The sequence below is a fragment of the Macrotis lagotis genome, chromosome 5 (genome assembly GCF_037893015.1).
Source record: "Macrotis lagotis isolate mMagLag1 chromosome 5, bilby.v1.9.chrom.fasta, whole genome shotgun sequence".
Classification (NCBI taxonomy): Eukaryota; Metazoa; Chordata; class Mammalia; order Peramelemorphia; family Peramelidae; genus Macrotis; species Macrotis lagotis.
The window spans coordinates 64,103,131-64,111,222 of NC_133662.1; the positions used below are offsets into that span (position 1 = coordinate 64,103,131).

Consider the following 8,092-nt stretch of genomic DNA (forward strand, 5'->3'; position numbering starts at 1 on the left):
ACATTAAAGCTACAGATTTCACAAAAGAAAAAAAAGGAAAACAAATTATCAACTCAGAACGTTGTATAGAATCTTCAGTGAAAGTTTGCCTTTTTTGAGGAGAAAAAGGAAATATAGTTCAGCTAGGAGTCAGTAGGAGACTTCAAGCCACAGTTCAGGCCAGGCCCCTGCAGCTAGATAGCAGCTCAGTTCCTGGCAGCTAGATAACAACTCAGTCCCCTCAGCTAGACAGCCATAAGTGAGGTCCCAAACTTAGACAACATCTGAGTCCTGGGAATGCTGGAACAACAGACATGACTGGATAGGGAACAAACCATTGAATAGGCAAAACCTGGGCATAAAGGAGGAAACAAATATCTGCATAGGCAATGTCTAGGCTGCAGAGGTAACAATTTGGCAAGTGATAAACCAGGGATCAGATCCTGGACCCAGCATAAAAAGTTTGGGACTATTCTATCTATACTCCAGGAGGAGATCAAAATGAACAACAACAACCACAAAACCCCCCAAACCAAAAAGAAAGCCAAGCACAGAAAACTACTATTCAGATAGAAAAGATAAAAATGCCATCTCAGAAAAATAAAACTGTGACAAATTCCCTATATGAGAAGTCTCAAAGAAATTTATGATTTAGATTCAAATCCAAAATCCCATAAGAAGAATTTTAAAAAGATTTTAAAAACCAATGAAGAGAGGAAGAAGAAAAATGGAAAATAGAAATGAGAGCTGTGCAGGAGCATTATGAAAAATTGAAAAATCAACTATTATAAAAGTAAAAATGACCAACTGGAAAAAAGAATATAACTATCTAAAAATAAAATTAACCAACTGGAAAGGAAAGAAAAGTTATTGAAGAAGAATGAACCCTAAAAATTAGAATTAGATAAATAGAAAGTAATGACTCTATGAGACACCAAGACTCCATCAAACAAAATCCTAAGGTAAGACAGCAAAATGTTGTCATGGATAGAGCACCAGTCCTGGATTCAGGAGGACCTGAGTTCAAATCCGGCCTCAGATACTGACCTAGCTATGTGATTTTGATCAAGTCATTTAACACCATTGCCTTAAATTAAAAAAAAAAGTTTAAAAAAAAACAAAATTAAAAGATGAAGAAAATGTAAAATACCATTTAAGAAAAACTGATGATCTGGAATATAGATCCAGGAGAGATAATTTATGAATTATTGTTCTACATGAAAAGCTAGATCAAAAAAAGAACCTGGAAAATATCTATCAGCATAGATGGAAAATTGCCCTAACATTCTAGATCAAGAAGAGAAAATAGTCCCTGAAAGAATACAAAGAACACCTCCAGAAAGAGACCCCAGAATTAAAACTCCAAGGAATATCATAGCTAAATTCCAGAATTCTCAATTAAAGGAGAAGATAATACAAGCAATCAAAAAGAAGCTATTTGAATACAAAGAAAGCACAGTCAGAAACACATAGGACTTAGCTTCAACATTAAAGGATCAGAGGGTCTGGAGTATGATATTTTGAAGGGAATTGGATTACAACCAAGAATTAACTACCCTGCAAAATTTAGCATATTCTGCCAAGGGAAAAGATGGATTTTCAATTAAAAAAGACATGCAAAATTTTCTTATAAAAAGACCAGAATTGGACAAAAAAAAATTTGATCTTCAACTTCAAGGCTCAAGAGATGCATAAAAAGGTAAAGAGAAAGGATGGAAAAATACTAGTCAAGAACATTAAACTGTATACATTCCTACAGGGGAAGATAACAGTTGTAATTCTTGATAATTGTTTTTCTATTAGAATAGTCAAAAGAGTTGAATATAGTTGAAGGGATTGTATTTAGGGGATATGGGTGTAAATGAGACATGAATCAGATGTTGATTATGAAGTTGATATGTCCTATTGAAACAGAGGGAGTGGGAATCCTTAGAAGGTCTATACATCATTAATTCATGAAATGACCTTACTTTAGTAGTAATTTTAGTTAAAGAGTATTGTAGTACAATAGAATCAAAGGGTGGTAGTGTACTTAGAAGGGCTGTACATAAATAGATCAGGAAGTTATCTTGCTTTATTCCACACTTTAGTTAACAAGGGTTATAGTATTAAAGTTAGAGTACTACAGGAACAAAAGGAGAGAATGTGCCCAATATTTAAGTTAAGGTGGGTTACAGTACTATAGTTGGAGTACTAAGGGGACAGAGGGAGAGAGAGTGTACCTGATACTTGGGTTGTGGAGGGTAGAAATGTTAGGTTTGGAAAGCTTTAAGAACAGAGGGAGAGTGTATCCAATACTGATTGGAGTGGTTTGTAGGGCTAGTTCTCCTGGATAGAAGGGGTGGAACACTTCCATAGTGTTCCTAACAGTTCATCATCAATCAATGAAGAAGTAATTGCCCATTTGCAGTTGAAGTCAATCTGTCCCCAGATGAGGTTTTAACTGAAGTAAAGGTTTTGAGTGCCATTAGACTCTTTTCATGTGGCAAAGCACCTGGTGTTAATTCTATTCCAGCTGAGATCTGCAAGGTGGGGGTATCCATTGCTCATCCAAAAGCTGACTGAAATTTTCAGGGTTATATGGTATGAAGAGGTTATTCCCTCAAGAAATCAAGAATGACTCCATTGTCCATCTCTACATAGGTATAGAAAAGAAATTGTCCTATGACAATCACAGATGTGTTTCTCTTTTAGTAATTGCTGGTAAGATTCTTGCCAGAATTCTTCTTAATAGACTGATCCTTCATTTGAAAGATAGTCACCACCCTGAGAGCCAGTATGGCTTCAGAAAAGGTTGAGGAACAGTCTACATGGTGTTTGCCTCCATGTCCCCCCCCCCCCCCCCCGACAACTCCAGGAAAAATGATAGGAGCAGAACAGAGGTCTAGATACAATGTTTATAGATCTGACCAAGAGTTTTGATACTGTCTGTAATGAGGGTTTATGAAAATTTATGTCAAAATGTGGTTGCCCAGCAAAGTTCATTTTAATTTCAGGACAACATGGTTGCCTGGGTTATGGATAGTGGACAATACTCTTGTGATTTCCCAGTCATTAATGGAATGAAACAAGTATGTATACTTGCTCCTATGCCTTTTAGTCATGTTACCAAATGTCAATTTAGGATGAACATGGCATCAAGGTCGGCTACCACACTGAGGGTAAACTCTTCAACTTGACTAGGCTATAAGCCAAGACCAAAGTGGAGGGAGTGTTGGCACATGATCTTCTGTTTGCAGATGATTGTGTACTCAATGCAGCCTCTGAAGCTGAGATGCAACAAAGTATGGATTGATTCTCTATTGCTTGTGATAATTTTGGCCTAATAACTAACACCAAGAAAACACAGCTGCTCCATCAGCCAGCTCCACCATATGTGGAACCATTGATTATAGCAAATGGAGTAGTTTTGAATACTGTGGCTAACTTCACTTACCTTGTCAGTGTCCTCTCCAGGGAGGTAAGCATCGATAATGATGTTAACACACACATTGCCAGAGCTTGTTTGGTATTCGGGAGACTGAAAAACAATGTGGAAGAAAAGAGATATTATATTAACTTTCAAACTGAAGGTCTTCAGAGTCATTGTGCTGACCCCATTGCTGTATGACTGTGAAGCCTGAACAGTCTACCAGTGCCATGTCAGGAAACTGAATCGCTTACATTAAATTGTCTTAGGAAGATTCTGAAGATAATCTGGCAGGAGAAGATAACAGACACTGAGGTCCGTTCTCAAACTAAACTGTCAAACATTAAAACAGAGTATGAATACAATGGACTGCTCGTGTTGTACAATGCCAGACTTATACTTTCCAGAAAGACAATTTTTGGAGAACTCACACTGGGTAAGTGCTATCAAGGGAGTCAGAAGAAATGATACCCTGAAGATCTCTCTTAAGAACTTTAGAGCTGATTGTACAACATGGGAGAGACTGCACAGGACCACCCATTATGGCATTCCCTCATCAGATATGATGCTGCTCCCTATGAGGAAGGCAGACTTGAAGCAGCTCAAAGGAACTATGAGATACAAGAGTTTAGAGTAAACAAGTCAGGTATTCTCATGGAGTATTTGCACCCAACCTGTATTAAAGCATTCTGTGCTTATATTGGTCTAATCAGCCACAGTTAGACACACTGTTATTTGTCTCAAACATGTGATGTCATTTTAGTCGTTTTTGAAAGTGAAGAAGACTTGACCTGAACTATATAGAAGAGAGAAAGTATAATTAGAGGGACTGGGCATGAAAAGATCATGAAGTGATTTTGTTTTGTTTGATGCTTTAGCTATAATTGGAGGAAGCATGCTTTGGGAAGGTACAAATGGTTCATGAAATGAATTGGCTTTGCATGATGCTTTGGTTCATAAAAATTGTGTGTCCATTGAAAGTAATTTGATTATAATTTGATGTTATTTATGACTCTTGAGAAGTGTATTTCTAATGGGACAGAAAAGCAGAGTGTTGACAAAGAAATTATAGGTACAAGACAAGGTTAAAAGAATACAATCACAAAAAGAAGGGCTATTTAGGAGAACCTAGGCAGCAGTGGATAAATAACACCAGGTGAAGTGACACAAAGATGGGAAAGATGGGAGGGTGTGAACCCTGAGTAAATCCTACTCTCAATGAATTTGGCCCAACAGATAATTCTCAACTGGGTTTAAGAATCTACCCACCCCTACAGGGAAGCAGGGGTGGGTGGGGGGGGAGAAAAAGAAAGGGGAATAAGGGACTGATAAAAGGAATGTCAAAAGTAAAAGTATAGTTAAATTTTAAAAGAAAAGTTAGTTAAAGGCAAAAGGGGGAGAAAAACATTGGTGAGGAGGGATAAGATGAAAGAAAGAAAAAAGTATAAATGGAAAATTGGCATGGACAGAAATACATAATTAATAATCTTAACTGTAAATGTGAATGGGATGACTATCCCATTAAAATCGAAGCAGATAGCAGAATAGATTAAAAACCAGAATTCTACAATATGTTGTTTACAAGAAACACATTTGATGCAGAGAGATATACACAGGGTAAAAGCAAAAGGCTAGAGCAAGATATATTGTGCTTCAGCAGAAGTTAAAGAATCCAATGTAGTAATCTTCATCTCAAACAAAACAGAATCAAAAGTAGTTCACATTAAAAGGGATAAGGAACTATAAACAATGAAACTTTATCATTATTAAATATATATATATATATATAATATATATATGTATGTATGTATACACACCAAATGGTATAATATCTAAATTCTTAGAGGAGAAGCTGAATAAACTACAAGGACACATAGACATCAAAACAATAATAGTAGGGGACCTCAACTATCCTCTCTCAGAATTAGATAAATCTAACCACCAAGGAAGTTTTTTATTTTTTTAATTTAATTTTATTTTAGAATAATGGTAAAAAGGTAAATAAATTCTTAGAAAACTTTGATATGATAGATCTTTAGGGAAACTGAATATAGATAGAAAAGATATACCTTTTTCTCTGCAGTAAATGGCACTTATACCAAAATTGACCATGTACTAGAACATAAAAACCTTACAATCAAATGCAGAAAGGCAGAAATAATAAATTCATGCTTTTTTTGAGATCATGATGAAATAAAAATTAGAGTTAAGTGACTTGCCTAAGGTCACATTAAGGTAATTATTAAATATCTGATGCTAGATTTGAACTCAGGTCCTCCTGACTCCAGAGTCAGTGCTGTAACCACTTTGCCACCTAGCTGCCCCCCAGAAGCATTTTCAATAAGATCAGGGCTGAAACAAAGATACCCATTATTATTAACACTACCATTCAATATAATACTAGAAATGCTAGCTTTAACAAAAAAAAAGAAGAAAAAGAAATTGAAGGAATTAGAATTGGCAATGAGGAGGCAAAATTCTTTGCTGATGTAATGATGCTATACTTAGAGAATCCTCGAAAATCAACTAAAAACTAGTTGAAACAATTAGCAATTTCAGCAAAGTAGCAAGATATAAAATAACCCACAAAAATCTTCAGCATTTCTACAGATGAACAGCAAAGTCCAAGGGCAAGAAATAGAAAGAGAAATTCCATTTAAAATATCTGTGGACAACTTGGGAATCTACCTTCCACGTCCAACCCAGAGATGGTATACATACAATTATAAAATATTTTTCACACAAATAATGTCACTTCTAAACAATTTGGAAAGTGTCAATTGTTCACAGTTAGGTTGAACTAATATACAAAAAAATAACTATTCTACCCAAATTAAATTACTTACTCAGGGCCATACTAATTAAATTATCAAAAAAACTATTTTACAAAACTCTAAAAAAGTAACAAAATTCATCTGGAGCAACAAAATATCAAGAAGAGTATGGGAATTGATGAAAAAAAATTCAAAGGTAGCCTAGCTGTACCAGATCTTCAACTATACTATAATTTAACTGCCTGATACTGGTTAAAAAAATAGAATAGGACCACTGGATTAGACTAGTTACTAAAGAAGTGGCAGTAAATGAATATAGTAATCTACTGTTTGACACACTCAAAGGCATTAGCTTCTGGGATCAGAACACACGCTATTTTATAAAAACTGCTGGAAAAAGTAGTATGTCTCATACCTATGTATATGGGATTTAGACAAAAAGCATGATAGCATAGACCAATTAACAGATCAAGAAATACTTCATCTGTCAGATCTTTGGAAAGAGGAGACATTTATGATGATACAAGAAATAGAATACCTTATAAATTACAAAATAGATGATTTTGATTATATTAAATTAAAAAGGTTTTGCACTAATAAAACTAAGGCACCCAAGATTAGAAGGAACATGGAAAGCTAGAAAATAATTTTCACAGCTAGTGGTTCTGATAAAAGTCTCATTTCTAAAATATATAGAGAATTAAATCAAATTTATAAGCTTCCAAGTCATTCCCCAATTGATAAATGATCAAAGGATATTAACAGACAATTTTCAATTGAAGAAATTAAAGCTATATATAGTCATGTGAAAAATCTCCAAATGATTATTGATTAGAGGAATATAAATTAAAACAACTATGAGGTACTACCTCACACTTATTAGATTGGCTAAGATGGAAAAAAGGGAAAATGATCAAAGCTGGAGAGACTGTGGGAAGATTGGGACATTAATGCACTATTGGTGGAGTTATGGAAAGCAATATGGAACTTACCCAAAAAGCAAAAAAAACTGATAATACCCTTTGAACCAACAATACCAATACTAAAGAACTCATAAAAATGAGAAAAATCCCACATGTTCCAAAATATTCATAGCAGCTCTTTTTGTAGTGGCGAAGAATTGAAAATTGAGGGGATGCCCATTAACTGGGCAATGATTGAACAGTCTATAGCATATGAATGTTATGGAGTACTGTTGTTCTATAAGAAACTATGGACTTTAGAAAAACATGGAAAGAATTGTATGAATTGATGCTGAGCAAAGGGAACAGAGCCAAGAGATTAACAACAACTTTGTGAGTTGATCATCTTTGAAGGAAGCAGTTCGTCTCTGCAGTTCAGAGATCTAGGACAACCATGGGAGATGGACAATGCCATCCACATTTTTCCCAGAGGGAAAAGAAAAACAAAAAAAGAAAGAAAATACAGAATCTGAATAAATACTATGTTCATTTTTTAAAAACTTCTCTTATGTTTTTCCTTCCTATCCCTATTTCTCATACACAAAATGATTAATATATAAATATGTTCAACACAGAAGTATATGTACAACTTTTACCAGCTATTTGTTGCTGATGGGAAGGGGTTGTGAAGAGAATATGGTGAAAAAAGTGTTTTACCTACAAACAGGCAAGTGGATGAATACTGACAAACTTCCATAACCTGTAAGCAGAAAAATAAAATAAAATATCAATTATAAAACATGAAGGTTGGTCTAGATAAGTGACCTTGACTAAAAGACTGACCTGTTAGGTTCCTTCTGACTCTTAATCCATGATCTGATGAACATCCTCTACCAATTCCTAACCACTGTCCCAACCCCAAAGCATCCATCCTGTGCCTCATTTTCATTCATTGCTTCTAATTTTCATCTATTTCATTTTGAATCTGGAACCAAACTATTCAGTCCCATTGTTTTATGTCACACTAG

At 35.0% G+C, this 8,092-nt stretch overlaps 1 long non-coding RNA gene across 1 annotated transcript in view; it reads right to left on the reverse strand.

Moving 5' to 3' along the window:
• Positions 1–7,826, reverse strand: part of LOC141489720 (uncharacterized) — a 46,035-nt gene extending 38,209 nt beyond the window's left edge. The window contains exons 1-2 of the long non-coding RNA XR_012468970.1: positions 7,782–7,826; positions 3,416–3,499 (exon numbers count right to left, since the gene is read on the reverse strand). This is a non-coding gene — a long non-coding RNA (uncharacterized LOC141489720). The remainder of the gene's footprint in view (positions 1–3,415; positions 3,500–7,781) is intronic.
• Between the last annotated feature and the right edge of the window lie 266 nt (positions 7,827–8,092).